We start from the raw sequence: 24,450 nt of genomic DNA, 5'->3' as shown, positions 1-24,450 counted from the left end.
ATCGAATAGATGATGTTTCAAATATGTGTCACTTAGGAGTCCTGCCTGACCTTGGGCAGGGCACAAGGCTTAAGTCTGGGTTTCTTCCTGTTAAAATTCAGAATAACAATAGTACTGACCTCAAAAGGTTTGGGGAAGGATCCATTGAGATAATCCCTGTAACGCAGCTAGCATAATGCCTTAATGTCTAGCACACAGTAAGCACTCAGTAAATGGTGGATGTTGTTATTAATTACTGTCATTATCTCCTCTTTGTTATTATTATCTCAGATGTCTGGGCTCAGGACAGTTTTGCGTCCCTGTGGAGACTACCATTTACCCCTCTTTGCAAGGCACAGCTGCAGTAAGTAGAGATGTTCTAATTACTCTAAGTGGGTGGTCTGGAAACCTAGTTTGGGGAGAACGTGGTTTGTTTTAACAACATAATTTTTTTCTCTTTTAACAAAAATTTACAAGAGATGCCAACACACAATGAGATCAAAGTGCAGCTTTTCATGATGTAGTGTTTATGAATGCAGCTTCTGCAGCCACTTGCCTCGTTGGAATCCTAACTCCTTCAGTTACTAGTATGTGAGATTGCTCAAATTAGCCAACGAAGCCTCAACGTCTGCATCTGCAAATGAGTATAATAATGGTACACTTGGCAAGCTAGTTGCATGAGATAATGAATAAACCAAATGGCACCTACTGTGCCCGCCAAAGCTAATGATTACTACATGGGCGTCTGAGAGTGGAGGAGAGGGTAAACCAACTTCCAACCGTGGCTCAGGAATCTCCACCGGAACCACATTTTAAAACTCTCAATCTTATTGGTTGCACTGTTCTAATTTTATATCTGCCTAGATTGGTGCCACCACACCTAGGAACATTCCAGATGGCCTCTACTATGACCAAGCATTTGGTTTTCTTCACAAACCTCAGTATGACAGAAATTTGCTTTGACAAGTATCAGTTCTTTTTTTTTTTTTTCTAATTAATTAATTTATTTGGGAAGGACGAGGGCCAGAGAGAAAGAGAGAGAATCCCAAGCAGGCTGTCACGCTATCAGCATAGAGCCCAAAGTGGGGGCTCGATCTCATGAACCTCGAGATCATGACCTGAGTTGAAACCAAGAGTCGGACACTGAATTGACTGAGCCACCCACGCATCCCTGAAAAATATCAGTTCTGCCCCAAGTTCATACCCTCGTCACATCCTTTATCCTTGGCTTTAAAAGCTATATTTATGGATGGGAAGGGGATTGCATCCAAATCATGCAGTCTCCCGCCTGTGTCATACTCAGTTTAATTGGACTCACTCTGAGAAGGATGCCTTTGCCTTTTGTTTGTCAGTCAAGGAAAATGGAAGCAATTGGGCGATTGGTATGGTCTAGTATGTGTCTTCAACTCTTTTCAAACTCTGTAATAATGTGCATCAATCTGAATTAAATTGGATCGATCTAGAAAAGGTCTAAGAGAGAATGTCACTTTTACAAATGTGTCGCTTTTCCAGACATGATTCTTTCCAGTTATGTAAAGACTACAGATGATTAGGACACCATTTGTAAATCTAAAAGGAGCTAGATTAAGTAATGAGGTATATGTGAAATCAAAATGACATTTACAAAAAACACATCAGGATTTCCTCTATTAAAGGGAGAGTGTAATTTTTAAAAATCAGGAAATATAAATAAGTATAAGCACTCTTTTCTTTAGATTTATTTATTTATTATTATTCACTTATTTATTAGATTTTCAGTCTAAGTAGCCAGAGTAATAAGATGCAGCTGTAATAGGTTCAACAAATCCTTGGTTGACTGGAATGCTTCAGGAGTGGCATGCTTTGGGAGTTGGATTTTCTTCACCTTGCAAGAAATTTTTGTAGAACATAGTTTTACCCCTCCCTTTCTCTTTCCTTCCTCTCTCCTTTCTATTTTCTCTCATTTCCTTCTTAAAAATGAGTATAAGGGATACAATTTGTCTGACTCTCCTGGACAATCATTCTGAACATGAAATGTTACTGTTCAGTTTTGAGATATGGAAATTAACTTGATTGATTTTTTGGACAATTGAATAGTGAAGAAGTCTATGCTTATTTGGCAAATCTCATCATTCTCTATGACATAGTCTTGATTTCTTCATAGCATTCAGTGCTAACTGAAAACAAACAATTCATTGTCTGTGTGTGTGTTTTCTATCTGCCTGGCCCTCTCAAACGGGAGCTCCATGGGGCACAGACTCGGTCTTGTTCTTGACTGAGTCTTCAGCACCTAGCTTGGCACAAGGTAGCCACTTCATGCAAGTTTATTGAAACACAAATCCCTTAGTTTCTTATTCTTTGCCTATCACTAAAAAGTCAAATGTGAACATTTTTCCTGGGTTCTACTTCAATGATGTCTTGCCAAAATACCATTACAAGAAGTCCTTTTTTTGTTCACCACATAAGTGTTCCAGAAGACACCATTGTAAAGCTGATTGCTGCAAAGCAAGTTCTATTTTCTCAGAAGGAGGGTGAGCTTCTTTTGAGGCAAAGGTATTTAATTAGAGAACATCTTGAAAGAACCCATAGCTGTGCCCAAATTTAAAGCCAAAAGACAGAATAACCATTAAACCACTATGAACAGTCACAATATTAAAATTATCTCCCGGATCATTGGTATTCAAATTGTGCTCCTCAAACCCCTGCAGGTTCAGCCAGGGTACGCTGGGGACTTCCTTGGGGTGTGGGAGGAGAAACCCATGAAAAGGCCTCCACTTCCCCAACTCTCCCCCATCGTTCAACCCCTTAGTTTCACTTAAACAAAGGATTCCACAGTTAAAGAACGTTTGAAAACCAGAGTGTAGGTCTAGATTACCATCATACCTCACTGGACCTTACAGTACCACAAATAATTTCCATTCATTTAGCCATTCAAAAATATTTCCTGAGTGCTTCCTGTCCATGGTCTGGAGTTACAGCAGTAAATTGAGTAGACAAAGTTCCTGACTTCACTAAGCTGGCATTCTTTTGGGTGAGACTACCAAAAGCAAACCAGTAAATACATATGTCAGGTAAGAAGTGGTAACAAGCACAGTCAACCAGGGTCAGGATTGGGAAGGAGGGTGATGAGGGAAGGCCTTACTGATTAGGCAACATTGGAGTAGAGGCATGAAGGAAATGAGAAATGAGCTGGGCCAGTTTCTGAGGGAAGAGTATCTCACCCGAGCAAAGAGCAAGGGCAAAGGTTTTGAGGCAGAAGTGTACTTGGTATCTCCAAAAAATGAGAAGGAGGCAGGTGAGACCATGAAGAAGCAGATAAGCCAGCAGATTGGGTTGGGCTGGTCATGACTCTGTGGCACTTTGACTTGTACTCTGAGTGAGATGGGAAGGCATTGTAGCATTTGTAGCAAAGGACCGATAGGATCCTTCTGACAGCTGTGTTGAGAATAGATTGTACAAGGGCAAGGATGAAGTCAGCAAACCAGGTAAAATGCTTCTGCAAAAATCCAAAATAGGGATGACGGTGACTTGGTCAAGGTGGTAACAGTGGAAAGAAGAGGTCATATCCAGTATATATTTTGGTGGTAGGACCAAAAGGACTCGCCAATGGATTAAAAGTACAGTGTGAAAGAAGGAGTCAAGGATGATCGCAAGGTTGTAGCCTAAGCAACTGGAGGGATGGAGTTGCTATAGAACATTATTGAAAAATGCCCTGGTGTCTTCCGAGAGCTCCAGGTGTTGAGGAGAGGGTCAGTCAACCCTAGTGGAATCGCAGCAGGTCTTAGGGGCCAGGAAGTCTAAGAATTCATGTGGTTGAATGGGAAAGGCTTGGGAGAAAGTGGCCTCCCTGGGGGAATGCTCCCCCAGAAAAGTGGAGGAGACCAGCTGGGGCTCTACCCAACCCCAACTCTCCCCACTAAGGGATCTCTGGAGGTTTAGGTGGGCAAAACCCAAAACTCCCCGAGCTAGGCTTGGCATGGTTTGGAGCAGAGAACCCTCCTAGATACCCATTCCTTTTGGTCATCCCCTTTCTGCTTTTCCTGTGGTTGTCCTGTCTTGAGCTCTTTCTGCTGGATTGTTCTCATGAAAATGAAGATATATGTCTGCTTTCTGCAAGAGCAGAAATGTGTGTTAGCCATGTTTGTCTCCCCAACACCTGGAACCTTGCATTTATTTGGCCATTCACCCATCTGAAGATTGGGAAAACAAGATAAAAATAGGTAAAGATTCAGAAAGTCCCACCTTGATGATTTGGTACCCCAGAATGTCTCTGCACGTGTTTGAACTGTTCCCCTCCCCGGGGCCAGTTTGCTACATGGAAGATACCAGAAGCAGTCAGCATGCAGTGTTAAGTAGGTTGGGAAGGCCTCGTCTCCCATCTTCGTGGTCCATATTCAATTTAAACAAATGCTTCGGATCTTTTAAATTCTCCATTAGTAACCTGCTCCTCTGTTTGAAACACTACCACGTATTTGGGGTTCTCTGTCCCCGTTGTGAAAATGAGCCCGTGGGGCCAGCTTTCAGGCAGATAGAATGGAACTGAGCTCAGGCTCTGAATCTAGCAAAGAAGGGAATGCTAAAGATAAGCGTGTTCTGTCAATTTTGCCTGATTTCTATTATCTTAACAACAAACAAAATGATGTCTTCGTGTTTCTAGTCGGGTTCTCCCATAGATTCATTTTACACGTGTGGGGCTGGATGCTCGAAAGGCTTTTGTTGGGTTCACCTCTTCAGTGTGCCCTGACGATTGCTCATTGCTTGGCTGAAATAGATTTCATACTCTCTGCATCATTATCCGCACTTGCCTCTAAGAGAGAGTAAAATAAAACAAAACAACAAAAAAGCTGATGTACTCACCCCTTCTGGACTAGCCATCACGGCACCCACTGATCAAGGGGAGGTGGGTGATGGCAAGAGGATTTGGGGAGGGGGGCAAAGTTCTCAGCAATTATGCTTGGAGGGGAAGCAAGGGTGACACGGTTAAGATGAACCTGAAGGGAAAGAAGCAAATGAAAGTTGCTGACAGGGTTGAGGAAGCCACTAACATAACAAGGAGATGCCTGTGGACACTGGAGAAGGATAGATCTGACAGGGGAGAGGCAAGGAGGTAAAAGAATGGGAACCCGTTGCCTCCTCCTGGAAAAGGAAATGAGCTGAATGTCAGCAGTTCCAGAGGAAACAAGATTCACAACCTCATGGCCATTTAGTTTAGATTTTGTCTGCTTTTTATGAGAAGTTCAAATCAGGGCACTGCTATCGACAAAATTTTATGAGTGATTATTATCATGTTTATATCTGAAAAGATGCTGTATATATGTGGTCAGAAATGAGAGTCTGGCAGCTGAGAATTGGTTTTAAGTATGTTGGGAAGTGACAGACCTCAGCCCTAAGTCCCAGAAGGAGGTGGAGAAGGTGGAGACATATGAACGGGGACTCAGGAAATCAGTAGCAAAGTGAGAAGTGGAAAGTGACAGGTGCTTTCAAGAGAACTCAAGCCATGCCTCTAAACTGCTACCTCTTTCAAGGACAGTCAGGGAAAATATGCTTGGCTACTGTGTGCTCAGTAATGTCTAGATTCATAAGATATCCACATGTATGAATTTTCATAATATCTGGCACTTTCTTCTTTGATTGCCAGTCCTTGTATATTGAGCCAATTTGAACAGATATCTTTCTAAGGTGTAGGGTATACATTTCTTGCCAGGGCATTGGAGCACAGACGCAAAGCATGGGCCTGGGACAAGCTTCTTTGCAGCAAGACTTAGAGAATAGAATGGGAGCACTGGTAAGCCAGGGCTCAGCCCAAAGCAGGGATACTGACCGGTGCAAGTGAAAGATGATCCCTCTAGGGTGTCAAGTAATGTCTGCAGATTGGAAGGGTTCAAGAGACTATGATAGTCATGAGAGAATCCTCTACTTCTGTCTATGCTGAGGATTCTGAGGGAGCTCTGCGGGGAAGATTCTGTTCTAGGCATTGGCCCCAGATGACCATCTGGAGCCTTTGGCCCCTGACGAATGAGGAGGGACCTCATAGATCAGGGAGGAGGACTCTTTTGGCCTCAGTTAAAACCCGGCTCGTCGCCTTCATGGCTCTCCGGGTCTTATCACTCTTATGGTGGAAAGGTCAGGGACAATTGATCCAAAGGAGGAGTGCTTCTCCTGAAGGCTCAGAGCAGACCTGGCACCTGCCAGTGTGCAATCTGCCACCATCTTGGAGCCTGAGGGCAATGGCAGCCCCAGACTCACCTACTCTGCCAGCCTCATGGGAACTTCAAGGATGAGAAAGAATGCAGAGAGAAGATGACAGAGTCAAGCTGAGACCACAAAGATGCCAGAGCTTCTCACCTCTTTGCTCTTCAGCCCATAAGCTTCACCCTGATCGCTGGGACTTGACAACATTGTTGGCCTGACCCATATCAGTCCCTCCTGTGCCCAGGGATCATACGGGAAGGGGGCTCCAAAGTCCCACAGTTGGAGAGGTGATCTGAGCATCAACCCCAAATCTCAAGATAGTCAGGTGTGCGCATAAATATTCATCGCCTCCCTGAACGCTTCATGCGCTCCGAGTGCCGGGCATTTGCTATCTGGTTTATGAAGATTCTAATACCGATCTACTATCGATCATTACTCTCATTTTATAGATGGAGAAACTAAGACTCAAAAAGATGAAAGAATTTGCCCAGGGTCAGACGGTGTGGGATGGTACCTCCACAGCCCATGCTCTTCCTTCTCCACCACATTTCTCCTGGGTGGAGGGTGTGTGAGCAGAGTTGAGCAGGACCTTCTAAGAAGCATTTTCTGTCTAAGCCAAAAATAACTTCAACCTTTCTTTGTCATCCAAGAGCGTCATTATGAATGTCCTCCGTTGAAACACATTATAATTCAGTCAACTCCATGAAGCATGTGGTTCCGCGTGCTGTGCACCAGATGTCCCCAACCAGCTGTGCATTTGTTGGTAGTTTTCCTTCTAGCACTTCTTGCCGCAGTCTGTGTTTCTCAGCAGCTTCCGGTCTTTCCACTGTCTTTGTGCACAGCTGCTGTGCGCGGGCCTGGGATGACGCCGCCTGTCCTGTTGAGTTTTTGAGAGCGTTTAGCTGCCTGAAGACCTTTTTTTTCTGATTTCGGTATGCATGGCAATTCTCTGAAGGGTTGGGTCACCAAATACTCCATTTCGGCATCACAGAGGTACTAGTCAAATTGGACTTACAAATTCAACTGGGTAGTATTGAGACGTTTCCTTTTAGATTTACTGAAAAGTTGCAAAGCTAATGCAAAGGATTCCCAATACTCTTTACTTAGCTTCCTCTAACATCTTACATAACCATGTGTGTTTGTCAGAACAAAGAGATCAGCATCATTTGTATGTTTTAATATGCTTCAGGACGTGCACACTACATTGTGTAACAGGTATTTCCTAATTATCGAGGCGATCTCATTTGTACATAATAGTCTAGGAAGCCGATTTCTTCTTGACGCCTCGGCTTGTGAAGTTCTTTGTGACAAAGTGTTCCCTTGCCCTGCTGGAAAGTTTATAGCTGCTGCAAATTCAAACTTTTGGTCCCTTTTTTTTTATTATTGTTATTATTATAGAAATGGATTAAGAGGAAGAATGAGATGTACTTACAGGAGAATTGGAGCTAAGTACATGGTTTCACCATCACTGGTTTGATTTTGTATAACAGGTCCTGGGTAAATACTATTTACTTAACCAATTATGGAAGAATAAATATTGCTGCACATATTTCACTTGACCCAGCAGATAAAATCCATTTTGCCATTTCTCTGTCCCTTAGGTTTCAGACAACTTGAGTATAGCTGTTGGGTAATATGGTTATTTCTAAGGAAAACCGAGAGACTGGGACCACTATCTTATAGGTTCTCTGTTTAGCGCCTGGGTAGCAACCCGATCATACAAACAAAGAAAAGAAGAAAGCTAAAGAGAGATCAGAAGTAGTGAGGGGAAGAGAGGAAAAACGAGGCATTTTAAAGTTGTCGAGGCAGAAAAGAAACCAGGAATGAAGATATACAAGAATGAACTTGTAAGAATTCCAGGTGGCAGAAAACAAGGTAAGAAGAAAACCAGGAGACTTTGTTATCCTAGGTCAGGTCCCCTGGAAATGAATTCTGGGCTGGAGATTCAGGAGTTCTCAGGAACAACATCTTTAGGGAAGTGAGAGAAGCAGGACTGGGCAGAGGGAGAAATTCAGATGTGATGCCATGGTTTTTTTAGTCAGTCCAGCCCAGCTCTGGAGCTGGATGGACCTTTAGAGTTGTTCCAAATTGAGGCAAGGGAGCTGGACTTTGCACCCTCACATCAACTCACATCAACCAGTCCTTGGGTATGGACTACCCCTGACAAGGGGCTTAGGTTTGGGCAAGGCAGTTTATTTATCTGAGAGCAGTTCCCAGAGATGGAGTGAGCCCCAAGCTGATTAACCACCAACATGCCTGACAACTGGAGGAAGAGCTCCTTGGCCTTATTGGGGGAATCTGACTGGCACAGCAAAGCATCTATTATATATGGTATCCTCATCCAAGAAAAGAGAATATTTCAAGAAAGGAGTGGTTGACTGTATGGAATATTTCTGAAAGCTTGACTTAGAGGAGGATAGACATATGCCAAGTTGAAGGTCTTGGTCACCTTAACCAGCATAATTTTAATGGAAGTGGAAGGATGAAATCCAGTTGAAGACACTGAGAAGAAAATAGAAGATGAGGAAATAGAGACAGCAGGACAGAGAATTCCTCTGAGAATCTTACCAGTCAATAGGGGCAGAGAGACTGGGTGGTAAATAGAGAAAGACGTGGAGTCAAGGGAGGTTTGTTGTTTAAGTTGAAAGACACTAGAACACGTTTGCTGACCCCAAAAATGACATGAATGATGGGAGAAATTGAGACCCAAGGGAGGGCTGGGATGGTTGCAGGAGTCACAACTCTGAGAAGGAGAGAAGTAGGAGATAGGTCACAAATGAAGGGCTGGCCTGGGATAAGGGACAGGATATATCACCCATTATAGAAGCAGCTTAGGCCTCTAGTGGGAACCGAATGACTTTAACTCCTTGCCTGTATTTGACAGAAGAGAGGCCTAAATGGGGCTATTAGATTTCCTCTCTCCGGAATTTGGAGCAAGGCTTAAGGGACAGAAGCCAGTCTGGGAATGTCTCTTGAATGGTGATTTGAAACCAGGAACCAAGGGGTGGCCACTTTCCATCCACATGTGCTCAAAGAAGTGGAAAGAGCTTGAAGAAAGTGCCTGCAGAGATGAGAAATGAGAAAGGTTCTTGTTGACTTTTCACAATCCAGGGTCCAGGATAGTCTTATTATCTACAGTATGGGGCACTGCCTGGCTGATATGCAATTAACCTCACTCCAGATACCTACGAAGGCATCCTTGACTTGAGCCAGCCTTCAGCACAGAGAACTGCTCTGCCACATGGCTCAGGCCCTTTCTTGGACCTATACCGTGGATCATGTGTAAAAACATTTCTTCTAGGGTCATACACTGTGGAAAAACTGGGTGCAAGAAAATGTAAAGTCATAAGGAACAATTAAGATAAATATGATCTATGTTTTCAATGAACAGTATCTAGCCATTCAGAGTGATTATTATGAAGACATGGAAACATAAGGCAAAATACGACACTGGTTTTAATGAACCATTATCACAGCAATGTAAAAAAATGCATTTGGGAAAAGATGGGGGAAATACATCAAAATGGGAGTCGTAGTAATGTCTTAAGTTAATGGGATCATGTGTGTTTCCCCCTAATTTTCCTAGTTTATTTCTAAAACATGGCTATCTTATGCAGATAATTTAAAACAATTCTTCTTCCTGCATCCCACATCTGAGCAATTTGGGTAATTTCTGTGAGGCCCTCAAATCATCACAGATCATATGTCTAAAAGGAACTGGAATCAGAGAAAACCACCAGAGGAAGAGTTTGTGTGCATCAAAGGGGACGCCCACCTGCCGGCTGGGACATGAACAACAGTCCCTCAATAAAGCCCAGGAGGAGAACGAGGTGACCGCTTAAGCATGATCAGATCTTGCAGCCTGTTCCCATTGCAGAAATACTGCCACGAAATAGCTGTGAAATGGGAGAAGAGGTCAGACCATGTCCTCCCAGTGAGCACAGGAGTCAGGATCCTGACCAGGCACTGCCCTCCCTCCCCCTCCTCCTCCCCCTGATCACCGCCTCCATTCCTCAACAGCTCTCCTCCCAGAAGCTCCAACGGTTTTATTAAGAACCGTACTCAGTACTGAACCTAAACTTCCATCTTTGCTAAGTGCCTCCAAATGATCTTAATGAGGATTCCCTCCACCCCCTGGGAAGTCAGCTCAGGGCTGTCCTATGACTCTTCTTTCCGGGCAAGTACAATAGGTCACTAAGGGGCTTCTTCCCCAAGAGAAGACCTAAAACGAGAACTTTGTGTTCCTGGGCTTGGGACTGTTTCTAAGCTCTCTGAGCCTGGCCAGTGCTTCAGGACAACAAGCACTGAAAAGAATAAGCAGTGGAGGGAACTGAGGGCTTGCGGCCCAAGCTCTGCCCTGAGTGCATGGCCACACTTCTGTGCACCTGCTGGCTCCCTGAGCTTCCGTTGTTACAAATCCATCACCCCATACCTACTCCTCCTGCTTAATCTTCCAGCTTGTACAAACAGAGGCCAAGGAAGGATGGACTGCTATGGGTTTAAGTTAATCAGAGTAGTGAGACATCCACCTCAGAAGCCAAAATATAAATTAGCTATTGGTCTTATATTTGTGGGTAGTAATAAGCTCAGGTAGGTAGATAGAAGTATGTTAGCAGTAAGTTCTTCCCAGAGAGCAAATGGATGTGAGAAAAAGGTGAGTGGAGACCCCTACCCAGAGGACCAGAGTGTTATCAAAGAAATGCAAATTACTTACTTTATATTAAATATTACTGTTTAGTGAATGGCTGCTAATTAGTGCAGGCCCTGTGCTAGGTGGGCCTCGTTGTGTCCTACCCCCTTCAGGTCTCTGCTTCAATAACATTTCCTCCCAGAAGTTACTTCTGACCCCCAGGACCCTACGTTCCCCTGTTAGATACTCAGATTATAATTGTGACATTCACGAGTGTGACTTTCTTTTAAAATTTTTTAACATTTATTTATTTTTGAGAGACAGAGAGAGACAGAGTGTGAGTGGGGGAGGGGCAGAGAGAGAGAGAGAGATACAGAATCCGAAGCAGGCTCCAGGCTCTGAGCTGTCAGCACAGAGCCTGACATGGGGCTCGAATCCATGCACCATGAAATCATGACCTGATCCGAAGTCGGATGCTTAACTGACTGAGACACAGAGGCGCTCCAGGCATGAGTTTTTTATTAATGGTCTGTTTTCATGAAAATAGGGATGAGGGGGTGTCTTTATGATCACAGTTGGGCACTCATCCTGGCTCTAGTAGGTTCTCTATAAATATTTAGTGAGCTGATATCCTTCATAGCACTCGCTACATGGAAAAGATGTAAACCCTTAGGTCATTCTTTCTCAGCTGTCTTGTTTGTTGCTAAGCTTCAAGTCCCAAGCACACGGGGACCTCCTTTATCTTGTTCTCCACCAGCATTGGCATGGTGCCTGCATATGGTGGCATCCAACGCTGGTGGCAGGAATAAATAAAAGAATAAACAAACATGAATAAAAGCCCACAGCTCTAGAAATGGGTAGGAAAAGAAAGACAGCACTGACAGGTTAGGAATCAAATATGTCCAAGAATGGAGCTAGGTGAACAGAAAAAAGAAAATGTCTAGGACTTCTGACTGAGTGGACGTGGGATGCCCAGATTCTCCTTTCCAGGTGTTGACTGGGTGGTGTGTGTAGCTAAGGGAACAGAGAAGGCAGGCCACCACGTTCGAGATGGTACACCGAGGCCAAGGGCCTCTCGAGCCTAGAGAAAAAGCTAAGCCAATCATTGCCTACACTGCAAAGTAAGCCTGGATCCTTTTCTTTTGTGAGATGAAGGCTTTGAGGTCCCAAAAGGTCTGGGGAACAGAGGGGCAATAGTTTAGCACCTGCAAACTAAGGTTCCACACATAAGGATGTAGCCCAGCCTCTTGACTGGGAGCTTCAGTGCATCTTGCTGAATCCTTGAATCACCGGAGGCCTGACTCATTAGGAGATTGGCTCCAGGTCTGGTACATGGAGACCTGAACTTACATCACTTGGGGCTGCTGCTGCTCCAACCTCTGATCCCTCTTCCCAGGTGTGCACAGACAGCCTCAGGAAAGGGTTCAGAAAGGTGAGTGAGCCTGCAATCCACAACAGGATGACTATGGAAGATGGGGGCCATCAGCAAAGCTTCTGGAGGTCTCTCTCATCTCTCTCTTTGCAATACTGTCTCCCCGGATCACTTGCCAGAGCTGGCTGCTAAGGCAGGGACCCTCTGGAAGTTAAGAAACTGTAGACTTTGTGTGAAGCATCAGGAAGTGTAAACCAAGTTCCAGATGGGAATTGCTGGAACAGTCCTCTCTTTCTGGTCCACCTCCTCCTCCCTCCACTACCGTTCTCAAACTTGTTTTAATAGGCTGTTTTTTATGAAATTCCCTCTTATTCCTACGTCAGCTTCCTATTTTTCTGGTCACCAAAAAGGGAAGCGAAAGCATTCAATGTTTTTTAATGTTTGTTTATTTTTGAGAGAGAGAGACAGAGAGAGAGACAGAGCATGAGTAGAGAAGGGGCAGAAAGAGACGGAGACACAGAATCCAAAGCAGGCTCCAAGCTCTGAGCTGTCAGCACAGAGCCCTACGCAGGGCTCGAACCCATGAACCGTGAGATCGTGACCTGAGCTGAAGTCAGATGCTTAACCAACTGAGCCACCCAGGCACCCCAAAAGCATTGATTTTTAAAGCAGCTGCCCTGTACCCCCTCCAACACACACACACATGCACGCATGCACTCACGCACGCACCCCACCCCCCTATACATATACACCACATCCCTCCAAAATACTTTATCCATTTTTAACAGATGAAAAGGGAAAGGAAAGTGTGGTATTTTTGATGGTCTTATTACTTGGTTAAATCGTTTGGATGGGAAATGATAGACTTTACAAAGATGCCTCCTATTTTAGTGTGGTTGCCCTGTGATGGACTCAATCTTGCTACAACAATAAGGCTTTTGTCACTAATACTTTGGAGGGCCTCTTAGAGGGTAGAGGTGGCATGCCCCGTATACAGCTTGTCTAGAGGTTTTTAATTTGTTTGTGCTAATTTTACCAGTCTTTGGGGGACAAGTCAAAAATGTGTGCGTATATGTGTGATTATTCTTGTATTCAGCACTTCAGTCCAAATCACCCAAGAAAATTTTCTAGATACATTTACTTTATTTACTTTTTTAATCAAAGTGTCACAAATGGCGGACATTTGTAAATTGCTCTGAATTCATTGAAACCATTGTCTAATTTGACCTTCACTATAACAGCAATAATAAAAAGTGTATTTGTATACTACACAAATTCTCTAGTGTTTTACATTAGAAGCAAGTACTTTATACATGTATTCAAATTAAGTGCTCAAAGTCACATTTTTACTTAAACACCAGGATATAAAATTTCCAGGAAAGAGTAAAGGGTGGTAACCCTAACTTGCAACTTTTTGAAGAGATCTCCTCTGCTTATACATGGAACCCAGCCTCAGTGTCTCCATACTGTAGGCAGGGCAGGGACTCCTGCTATGGTCCTGAACTGTCACTCACCTGCTGGCTGTGTAAGTGTGGGTCAGTCCCTTTCCCTTTGGGGGTTCCTCTTTCCTTCTGTGGCGCACAGGGTGACTGGATTTGATGGCTTCTAAGGCTCCCTCTAGTTCTGAAATGTCATGATACTTCGAATAAAGAGGAAATTTAGAATCATCTACTTTAGGGGCCAAGTCTGGCCCACTGCCTGATTTTGAGCATGGCAAGCTAGGAATGGCTTTTACATTTTTACGTGGTTGGTAAAATAGTATTTCATGAAAGGTGAAAACTTATGTGAAACTTACATTTCAGTGACCATAAATTAAGTTTTATTGGAGCCGTTCTTGCTTATTTGTGTATCGTCTCTGGCTACTTTTGCACTACAATGGCAGAGTTGAGCAGTTGCCATGGAGATCACATAGCCCACAAGCCTAAAATACTATGGGGTCTTTTACATCAAAAAGATTGCTGGCCCTAATCTAGTCCAACTGCTTGAGAAAATTAAAGGTTGGGCAAATTCTAGTTCAAAAAGACAAAAATCACAGTTATAGAAAGATGCAAATGGCCATTTTGAAGCATTCAAAGGGAGAAAAACAATTAACAATAAACAAAAGATTAAGGATGCAAAAGAAACTTTTTCCTCAAATGGCAATAATGTGTTTGTTAGTGAAGAGATAAGGACCAAGAAATTGTGAAGCCCTTGGAGCACCCTGCATTTATTCATATGAAAGAACCGATGTTTTGTGTTTTTTTTTTCCCCAAGTTTATTTATTTATTTCCAAAGAGAGAGAATATGAACAGTGGTGGGGCAGAGAGAGGGAGAGAGAATGAATCCCAAGCAGGGTCCACACTGTGAGCGTAGAGCACGACTCAGGGCTCGAACTCACGAACCATGCGATCATAGCGAGAGCCAAAGTCAAGAATTGGACACTCAACCACGTGAGCCACCCAGGCACCCCGGAACTGACGATTTTGTTTGTTTGTTTTTTAGTCTGGAATCAACTTACGATGGATTGATGTGGAAGATTTGGGAAGTGGGCAGATTGCATCAGGAAAACCTCAAGCTTCTTCATGCTGATAAGACTCTTGAAAACTTACATCGAAACTGAAGGAAATGGAGGTGAACATTAGAAATGCTTTAGTGGGCCTTTTCAAATGTGTTGGAGGTCTGGAGGCAGCGACGGGGGAAAGGAAGCCTAGAACAGATTAGAACTTTTGGTCAAATAGAAGTCTAGTGCTGGGAAATCCCAAAGCTCTTGATGACACAGAGGCTCTGCTTAGAATAGCCAGCATAGTTCTGAGAACCTGGCCCTTACTAGTGACAGGGCTTGAGCCCTGGCAGGATGGTGAATGGGAGCAAAGTAAGTGTGGAGTTGGCCACGTATTGATTTGGGGAAGGTTTATACAAAGTTTCACGGGGAGGTAAAGCCCATCATCCTTCAATTCACATAGGAGTATTTCCTTTTCCTGGGAAGTTACTAATGGTGTGCAATAAATATTTCAAGCCCAAGCATGAATCGGGGAGCAATGAAACTGACCCAAGATCCATACTGTTGGTGACCAACCATGTATCAAACATTGCTCCTGTGAGAAGAGTCCTAGGTAGTTAAAATATGAACTTGAACTTGCTGAACAGATAGGATTTACCCTGGAAATTCAGATTGTTGTCAACACGCAGCATGTGTACCTCTGGGTCAGTGAGTCAGAAGGGTTCTCTCTAAAGTTAAGTCAGTGGCTAACGGCACGAGTTTACGGCTCAGACTTCCCAGGGTTGCATCCAAAATCGACTGCTTGGATTCCCATCCCAGGTAATCCCAGGCAAATTACTCAACCTCTCAAGCCTCATCGTCTTCTCCTGTAACAATATAATAATAGAAAAAGAGTGATAATAATAGCACTTACACTATGGGCTGCCATGAATATTTAAAGGGAATTATCAGTAGAAGGTGCATGGGCAGATCTGAGAATTAGAGAGTGCTCACTAAATGCCCCCTGCTTACTGTTGGCTGCATTGTCCAGCCTGGTTGAGAATATGGATTTACTAAAAATATAGAGTTGGGTGTGACTAGTTTGGGATGGAGTTTCAGCTTCACCACTGAGCAGCTTTGTAACCAGGAGCAAATGACTTCAACTCTTAGAGCTTCAGCCTTCTTATCTGTAAAATAGTGATAATAACAGTACTTAGTGAGAAAATATGCTCAAAGTGCTTGGGAGAGTTTGTGGCAGTTAGCTATTCTAATGATGGTCATGATCTGGGTCACTATTAATATTCATTGGTTCCCTAATACCCAAAAATATCCTGAAGACAGGCTGAAACACAGTAAGCCTGGTATACGAGGCATGCGTGGCATCCACAGTATAAAGAATTTTCACATAAATGATTTGATCAAACGGCCGTAAATTGGGTTTAGGTTGTCATGAAAGTCCTCTGATGGTCTAGGGACAAGGTGCAGGCTCAAGGAAGATTGTGGGGGAGGACCCATTGGCCTTTCCCCGCTGGCCTGGGACCTCCTCCAGCCCCACAGCCCTCCGTGCTAAACCCAGAGGTGACATGTGTTCTGGCTCCTTTGATTGTCTCCTTCAGAATCACGGGGATTCTGGCTTCTTGCTTTCCCATCTTCCTTCTGCCAACTTCTGTTAGTCTTGTTTCCTGTCGAGCTGCTCGACATTTGGAACATGTGATTACAGTACACCTCGTGTTCTGGGTACAATGTAAGCCCCTGTCTCATTCTCTTTATCAGCAAGAAGACAGAAACGATGGCCTCTGGAAAGGAAAGGGGCCTTTAGTATCTGGCCCAGTCTCTCTTCTTAGTTTGTGGAGCTGCGCCCCATTTCCTACCATTAACAGATTTGTGTACCTATCTGATATTCCCCAGATTGAGTTGCCAGGCATCCAGGGTGATGGGGTTTGACAAAGCTCTTTCCCTAGTACTTGCTACCCACATCCTTTCACTTCTGCTAACTCCCTCACAATGAACAGAAGGGAGCTTATCTCCTGAGATCAGGAATTACAAGAACATGTGTTATAGATATCAGTGGTGCACCATTTAGCATAAATTGTGATAAGGCCGAGGTGTTTCTTCCACTCAGTTTCTTCCGAACTGAGGGCCTCTTCTCCCAAATAAGCCAGATTGGAAGGTTTGGCTTTCCTTCCACTTTCCCATGTGCCCAGATTGGGGGGGGGGGGGTGCGGGGGCAGGGGCACGCGGGGAGGGCGGCACTAGAGAATAAATAACGCATGTAACTCAAGCCCTGTATTCGTAGGATCTTTCTTATGAAAGGCTATGGGATCCCTTCACCCAACCTTTTCATTTTACTGATGAGGAAGGCGAGAAGGATGGTGACAGCTGGATTCTGGCCGAGTCAAGACAGGAGCCCAGTCCTCCCAACTCTCAGGCCACCACTCTTTCCTCTTTATTATTATTAATACTTTTAAAGTAGGCTCTACTCCCAATGTGGGGCTTGAACTCACAACCCTGAGATGAGGACTGTACTGACCGAGTCACCCTGGCACCCTACCACTCTTGCCTCTTTAGAGCCCTTATTGCCTTCCATGCTCGTGGCTGGAGTGGATTCTCCTTGGTGACATTTTTGACTGTTCTAGGCAGCGAGCACTCATTTGGGGTGAGCCCAACTTGTTCTCTTACTCTTCAGCTTTGGCTATTGTTTGGTCTTTCCGGTGTATGCCACCCACTACAGACTTAAAGATTTCCCCCAGTGGCTTATAGTCAGGACAGATGCTTATTTGGGGTGAGGGATCGAGATGCCTAAATTCAGCTGGCAGAAGGTGAAGTCACTGCATGTTCTCTCAGTGGATAGGGCCCAGAAGCCAAGTCCCAGTAGGAAGGCTGCCTCTGAGCTAGATCAGAAACCAAGCAGGCCTTAGAGTCTGAGGCCCACCTACTGCCCTCCCCCTCCAGCAGCCCGAGTCCTGCAAGGCTAGTCCAAGAGTGCCCTGATGCTTTTCATACATGGTCATGGTAGGTTGAGTCAAAGAGTGGTATTAGGATCATGTCCCAGGAAAAACTGATATTGAACTGCAATGGTATCTACCGAGTAGATGGCCAAAGACAGGGCCCTGCGGAGGATGTTGGGAATCAAGGTACAAAAGGCTGTCAGAGAACCATAGAAGGGCTCCTGGAGAATGTTGGTTTGGGCAGGACTGTCTCTTTTTGGCCAAGACAACATGGGCATCTCGCTTTGAGTTCTTTGAAGGAAGTGTTATTCTCCCCATCGTAAAGGCCATGAAAGTGAAACTTGGAGTCCTTAGCCAAAGTTACAAAGCCAGTGTCAGAGCCAAGACTGGAACCCACGTGCTCAGACTCTGAAGTCTGTGTTCTATCCAGGTCACCACGCTGAAATTTAGAAAACCCTGTCAGCATTCACCAGAAAACTCTGATTGCCAGTATGGTGTGGCATTCTATCATCATATGGTCAAAGAGCATCCAGTCCAACTCTAAATAAATCGGCTTCCTTTGCCATATGCCCTGAAGAGGGTTCTTAGGGACTCTACTGAGGACGGTGAAGGAGGATGGGCACAGGTGACACACTGTCTGTACTCAACCCCCATCCTCCCCCAACCATCTCTTCAACCAGAAATGCTCCGTTCTATGGGTTGGAAGCATGTGTTTGAAAAGGGTTCCCGTAACCTCTGTTTTCCCACACGCTGCAACTTCTGGTTCAACACCTTGTATAAAAGGAAACTCACAGGGCTCCAGGATCCTCCAGGGCTGAACACCACATAGGCTGGGTGGTGCCCATAGAATTGTCTTCTTGGTTGAAAAGCCCTCCAACACCAACAAAAGTGTGATGACCAGAAGCTAGCACAACCACGGAAGTTAACAGCTACCTTAGAATTCATTCATTCATTCATTCATTCACTCATTCATTTACTTGAGAATATTTAAATTAGAACCACTGTACTTCTGGCTTTCACAGAGGCCCCAGTAGATACTGTTGTGGCCCAAACAGGACAATCTCTCTGATGTTTCCCTCTAAAGACCAAAGCAGGGCACCTTCACATCACAGCTAATGATCTGTCGGGCATGAACTCATTTAAGCTTTTTAATAGTGATGCTGTTTATGGTTTTGGCTGCCATCACCTCTTAACACAACAAGTTCAGTAAGTTGCCATCACTTATGCGCTTCCTTTTTCTCCCCTGGCCTATATTTACCTGTCACACTTTCCAGGGGTGACCCCTAGGTGCTGTGGGTTGATAAACAAGCTCAACCTGAAGCGGCAGAAGCACCAGTTGAGCAAATAATTCTTGAATGGATAGTCCTGGCAAATGGCATCGTTGCAGATACACGCTAGGTCAGGTTTTCAGTCCCGTTAAAAGCCTTCCCCTCACCAGTGTTCTGAAATCTTGGGCCCATCAAGCAGTCTTTCTATTCCTTAGACAACTGAACAGCTGTAGAGTTCTGCACAGTTGGAGGAGGGGTGTTTGGTTGTTTCTCTTTTACCTGGGTTCCTTCATATATCCTCGCTTGTATCACCCTAGCCAACCCCATGTGCATGTAGAGAAATGCAAACAATTCTGTTATCTTCTGATATTCTGAGGCCAAGAGTTCTCATTCTGACCATGTCTGCACAAGTTATCAGTGATTTCAGAATCTCTTTGATGCCTTCTAATATTATCTCCTATAGATGTGCCCTAGTTAGCAGGCATCATGAGGGAATAAGGGCATAGTTCTGGATAAAAGAGTTCAGTTAACTAAGAGTATAACTCTTTCAGCTCTAAAGAGTTTTAAAATTTGTGAGCATTTGCAACCCAAGTTTTTCCATGTAGATCACATAGGCCTCACAGACTATCACAAATGATACCTTTCTGTGCTGGTGCCATCCGTTTGTATGGGACCGTGGTAGTCATGAAGGTGGGAGCAGGGTTGTCTGATGGCTCCAATGACAGCCCCTCCTGCTCTACTGTCACATGGGTGTCACCACCATGTTTTCCATGGGCTGCACCCAGCCAACGACTAAGCATGATGGAGTTCCTGGGCATGGCTGGACACAGGACTCCTCAACTGGGAGATGTTGGCTCCAGATCTCCCCTCGGCCAGGCTGACGCCTTCTGAGAACTGGCCCGCAGTCTGGGACTCTTCCTATTTAACTCCTCCTTCACAGGAGTCAGACACACAACACAAATCTGAGGGCTCTCCCCGCCTTCGCTGGCTCACTCTTTTTCCCTTCACAGGTATTGTCCTCCATCAGTCCCTTGACATCTAACCCTGGCATGGCGTCTGCTTCTCAGAGGACCTGAACAAACACAGGAGCCTCTACCCTGCTCTCTTTTAAAGTCGGTCTCACCCACCCCCAGCTGTTTCCTGGAGGAAACGCATGTGCTCACAGATGTGGGTTACCCAACACCACTCCTGTCCCCCCCGCTCCTGCTCCCGCCCTGGCTTCCCGGAGAGATGCCTGCACCACAGTCTCTGATGTTCCCAAAGCCTCACGAAGTCTCCTCCTTATTGTGCCACATCTGCTCCTGTCTGTGGGCCCCCTGACGCCCACTTCTGCTGACGCCGTGGGACTCACAATACACCAGAACCCTGTGCTTACCTGAGGTCATGCCCACTGCAGACAAAAGTAGCCAGGCCTGTCTGCTCAGACGAGTGCCTCACCCTTACCTCACTACAAGGGTCCCTGTGGACAGCTGCCTTGTGCTGCCATTGTCACATCTGACTTTTTGTGAGAAGAGGTCATTTCATTTTTACCCACAGTCTCCTTTCCATTGTTTTGTTGTTGTTGTTTTTAATAACAACCAAAATTTATTTGCTGTTTTAGAAGGTAAACATCCAATTGTTTAAAAACATATTTATTTATTTTTGGAGAGAGAGAGAGGTGGGGGGAGGGGCTGAGAGGGAGAGAGAGAATCCCAAGCAGGCTCCATGCTGTCAGCACAGAGCCCTACATGCGGCCCAATCTCACGAACCTTGAGATCATGACCTGAGGCGAAACCAAGAGTTGGACGGTCTGACTGAGCCACCCAGGTGCCCCTCCTTTCCTCTGACCTTAGTGTCAATCCTCAGCTAAAGGACCAGCTCTGTGACAGAGTCCTATGTATAAAATTGTGCTTCCTTTCTTACACTGGGAGGGCCTGACTGTCTTATCTCTTCAGATGAAGGCTTTCCTACAAAACTTCATTCGAAGAGTCTTCTTGTGGGTCCCCCAGAATGTTCAGATTCCAGAGTGGTTCTAGGCCCAAATTTGGCCTAGCACACTCTGGGTTGCTCTCATCGGGATTCTGTGGATTGTTCGTTTGCATGTTTGCTGTGTGTGTGTGTGTGTGTGTGTGTGTGTGTGTGTGTGTGCATGTGCACACATGTGCGCATATGGGGTGTGTGTAACAGAACTTGTGTGGTTCTTGCCTCTCCGTCTCCTGCCTCGTGATGCCCCCACATCCATCACTTTGATGGCAAACTGTCTCTCACTGCCTCTGTTACCTTCTCTGCCATCTGCCTCCACTCCTGAGGCTCTCTCATTATTACCAATATTTCTCCTTGACAACTTTTTTTGTCACTGCATATTTCAAAGCTTTTTTGGAGACTTCCAGCATTAGGAGTGTACTAAAATGTGAAGAGCTACAAATGAGTAAAGGGAAGCAGGTTTATAATACTTTGTAAATGATGACTAAATTAGGGAGGAAGGAAATGGAAGGAATGTAGGACTTACCTAGGGAAGAATGCTAGAAGCTACACTAAGTAGGCCCGGCAGATTTCCAGAAAAAATAATGGACACATTTGATGACATTTTTGACAGATGAATGCACACACAGCAAAAAAAGATACCTGTGGCAGACACTTTGACTTTCCTTGGACCTCTTCACTATTTCTGTGTACCCTTCACCTAGTTCAGGTGAGTTTTTACTCTAATAGCTTACAGCTATGACTTTGCTTTGGAACATTTCCCTCAGTTACTGGAACATTTCACTTGCAAATGCAGACACAGAAGTGCCTGGGATTTTACACCTTCCCGGGAAACCTTTATCTCATGATTAACTGGTTTGGAAATATGACAGTCCAGACTCCCTTGCCTCAGATGGGGACAAATGTGAGGCATAATTTTTAATGCAGATCTTCCCTGATTATATCAAAGCATCATCTCTCCAAAAAGTCTTGCCTGCCATCACACTCTTGCTTGGCTCCTTCTGCTTTCCTGCTCTCTTACTGGCCTCCTCCGGGAGCCCTTCTGAAATAGATGGCTTGCACATGAATCTTCATCTCAGAGTCTGCTTCTGGGAGATCCCAACTGCACTGGATTGAATAATGTCCTGAAAAAAATCGTGTCTGCCTGGGATCTGTCAGTGTGACCTTATTTGCAAAGGTAACCAATTAGGAAGCAGTCGTGCTGGATTAGAGTGGTGTCCTTATAAAAAGAGGACAATTTGGACACAGAGACACAGAGGTGGAGGAGACAGTCATGTGAAAATGGAAGCAGAGACTGGAGTGAAAGATCTAGAAGGCAAGGAACACTGTGGATTGCTAACCAGAAGGATGTGGGAAGCATGGAACAGATTCTTCCTCAGAGCCTCCAGGAGGAATTGATCCTGCTAGCACTTTGATTTTGGATTTCAGTTTCTGGAACTGTGAAAGAATAAATTTCTGTCGTTTTAAGCCACAGTTTGTGGCATTTTGTTATAGCAGCCCTAAGAAGCTAATATACCAACCTAAGACACAAATACAAGATATAGGAAGCATATGAGCATATGAGTATAATCTATATTACATCCTATATTTTACATGAGATCATGCAGCTTTTATCAATATTTTCAAAAAATTGATTCAGTGAAGACTCTCTTTTCAATCAATAGCTGACATTCATTATACTTACTGAGAGAAGTGTACAAGTAATCCAGTTAAAAATCAGAAAGAATACGAGGATGTTCATTATCATCATTAGTGTTTAACATTGCTCTGGATAGTGGATGTTCTGGCTAATGCAATAAGACAAAATAGAAAAGAAAAAAAAAAGAAATGAGGTATTTTGAGCAAGATGAGATAAATTAATCATTACCAGCAGACACTGGCTACTTGAAAAACCCCAGGCAGTGTACTAAAATATCTTAAGAAAGCTCAGGAATAAAAGATAACTTGTATATAGGCTTTGATAAATTTTAAAAGACCTGTCTAAATAGATTTTATGCCATGCTTCTGCACTAAAAACTAAATATTAAAAGTTGTTCCTAAGATTCCCATTAAAATATAAATGAGATGGGGGGGGCAGATGTAATTTAAAAATACTAAAATTCACCCAAAAGAACAGACATGAGAAGAGCCAAAACACATTTTGTGAAAAGGAAGAACAGAGGGGCACCTGGGTGGCTCAGTCGGTTAAGCCTCCGACTTCGGCTCAGGTCATGATCTCGCGGTCCGTGAGTTCAAGCCCCGCATCGGGCTCTGTGCTGACTGCTCAGAGCCTGGAGCCTGTTTCGGATTCTGTGTCTCCCTCTCTCTCTGACCCTCCCCCATTCATGCTCTGTCTCTGTCTGTCTCAAAAATAAATAAACCTTAAAAAAAAAAAGGAAGAAAAGAGAACTCTTACCTGGTACTAAAATGTATTATAAAGTTAGAGCAATCGACTGTACCCAATAAATGACTTGGTTCTGGTGCAGAAATATACAAAAGAGTACGGCAGAATAGAAGTCCAGAAATAGACCCAAATATTTATATAATCAGGATTTATATAATCATTTACAGTATGGTAATGGCGACGGTTCATGTCATTATAAAAATATTCCTCCATGAATTATGCTGGGAATGAAAGGGTAACTCACCCTAAATACATTCCAACTGAATTCATGTTTTCAAAAGCACTTTGGTTTTCCAGCAATGACAGACTAAGCAATTGAGATCGACCACTTTGCTGCAATTTCAAAAACTGAACAGAGTTTAAAATACATTTGCTTGAAGGCGTCTGAGAGCTAAAAAACCTGTGAAGAATGGCATGGCCAAGGTCTAACAGAAGGAGGAAACTCAGGGTCATAAACCCAGCACCTGGGGATGCTTTACTCCTCGAAGTGCTAGCTGATTCCAAAGTAGGTGGCCGAGAGGCTGGAGACAGCGGCACTTTGGAGAGCTCTGAGGAGTGAAGGGGATAAAAATTAAGAATACAAGATCACTGAAAGGGGAAGCCTCTAGTAGACGCCCCATGCATTGGCTCGGCATCCTGAAAGGTACATCTGACCTGACAGAGTGTGGAAATACATGAACCTTCACACTGAACGCAGCTTCCAATCATCTCAAACCTGGGAATTAGATTAGCTTGATCCTGGATTGTTAGAACCCTAAGCTTTCTTCCAGAAGCAGTGTAAGTCCTCTCTGAAGGATGATAACATCCTTGGAGACTTGAAATTATTCTACAGCGTTGTGTATGCAATATCTGAAAGTCAATAAAAAATAATCAAGTGCAAAATGAGACCAGATGGTGTTATCAAAATCCATGAAATTCTTCCTAAGATTCTCTCATTCTCTTGGGGAAAAAGTAAAAATATCAATCAATACTAAAAGACAAATGACCACACAGGCAAAATATTTGCAAAATACATGACAAGGAGTTAATGTCAATTCTATGTAATACATAAAATAAAAACATTACAATAGAAAAAGTAGCCAGAAGATACACACTGGTACTTGACAAAAGAAGATATACAAATGGTCCCTGAACATATTAAAATAATCTAATCTCACTAACAATTAGCTAATTTTCGATATGAGCTATTATTTTTTATCTATCATACTTAAAAAGATAACAAAAAATCATAATAATTAGTGGTGTGATGAATGTCCAGGAACTAAGTGGGAGGAATACA

General features: G+C 44.0%; 1 long non-coding RNA gene across 1 annotated transcript in view; it reads left to right on the top strand.

Moving 5' to 3' along the window:
* The window catches only part of LOC122210495, a 92,583-nt gene extending 72,222 nt beyond the window's left edge, over window positions 1-20,361 (top strand). The window contains exons 2-4 of the long non-coding RNA XR_006198096.1: window positions 271-343; window positions 14,634-14,762; window positions 19,837-20,361. This is a non-coding gene — a long non-coding RNA (uncharacterized LOC122210495). The remainder of the gene's footprint in view (window positions 1-270; window positions 344-14,633; window positions 14,763-19,836) is intronic.
* Window positions 20,362-24,450: the final 4,089 nt, after the last annotated feature.

Source organism: Panthera leo, chromosome F2, assembly GCF_018350215.1.
Source record: "Panthera leo isolate Ple1 chromosome F2, P.leo_Ple1_pat1.1, whole genome shotgun sequence".
Classification (NCBI taxonomy): domain Eukaryota; kingdom Metazoa; phylum Chordata; class Mammalia; order Carnivora; family Felidae; genus Panthera; species Panthera leo.
Note: the sequence above shows the minus strand (reverse complement) of the source record. Positions and strands in the feature narration are given on the sequence as shown.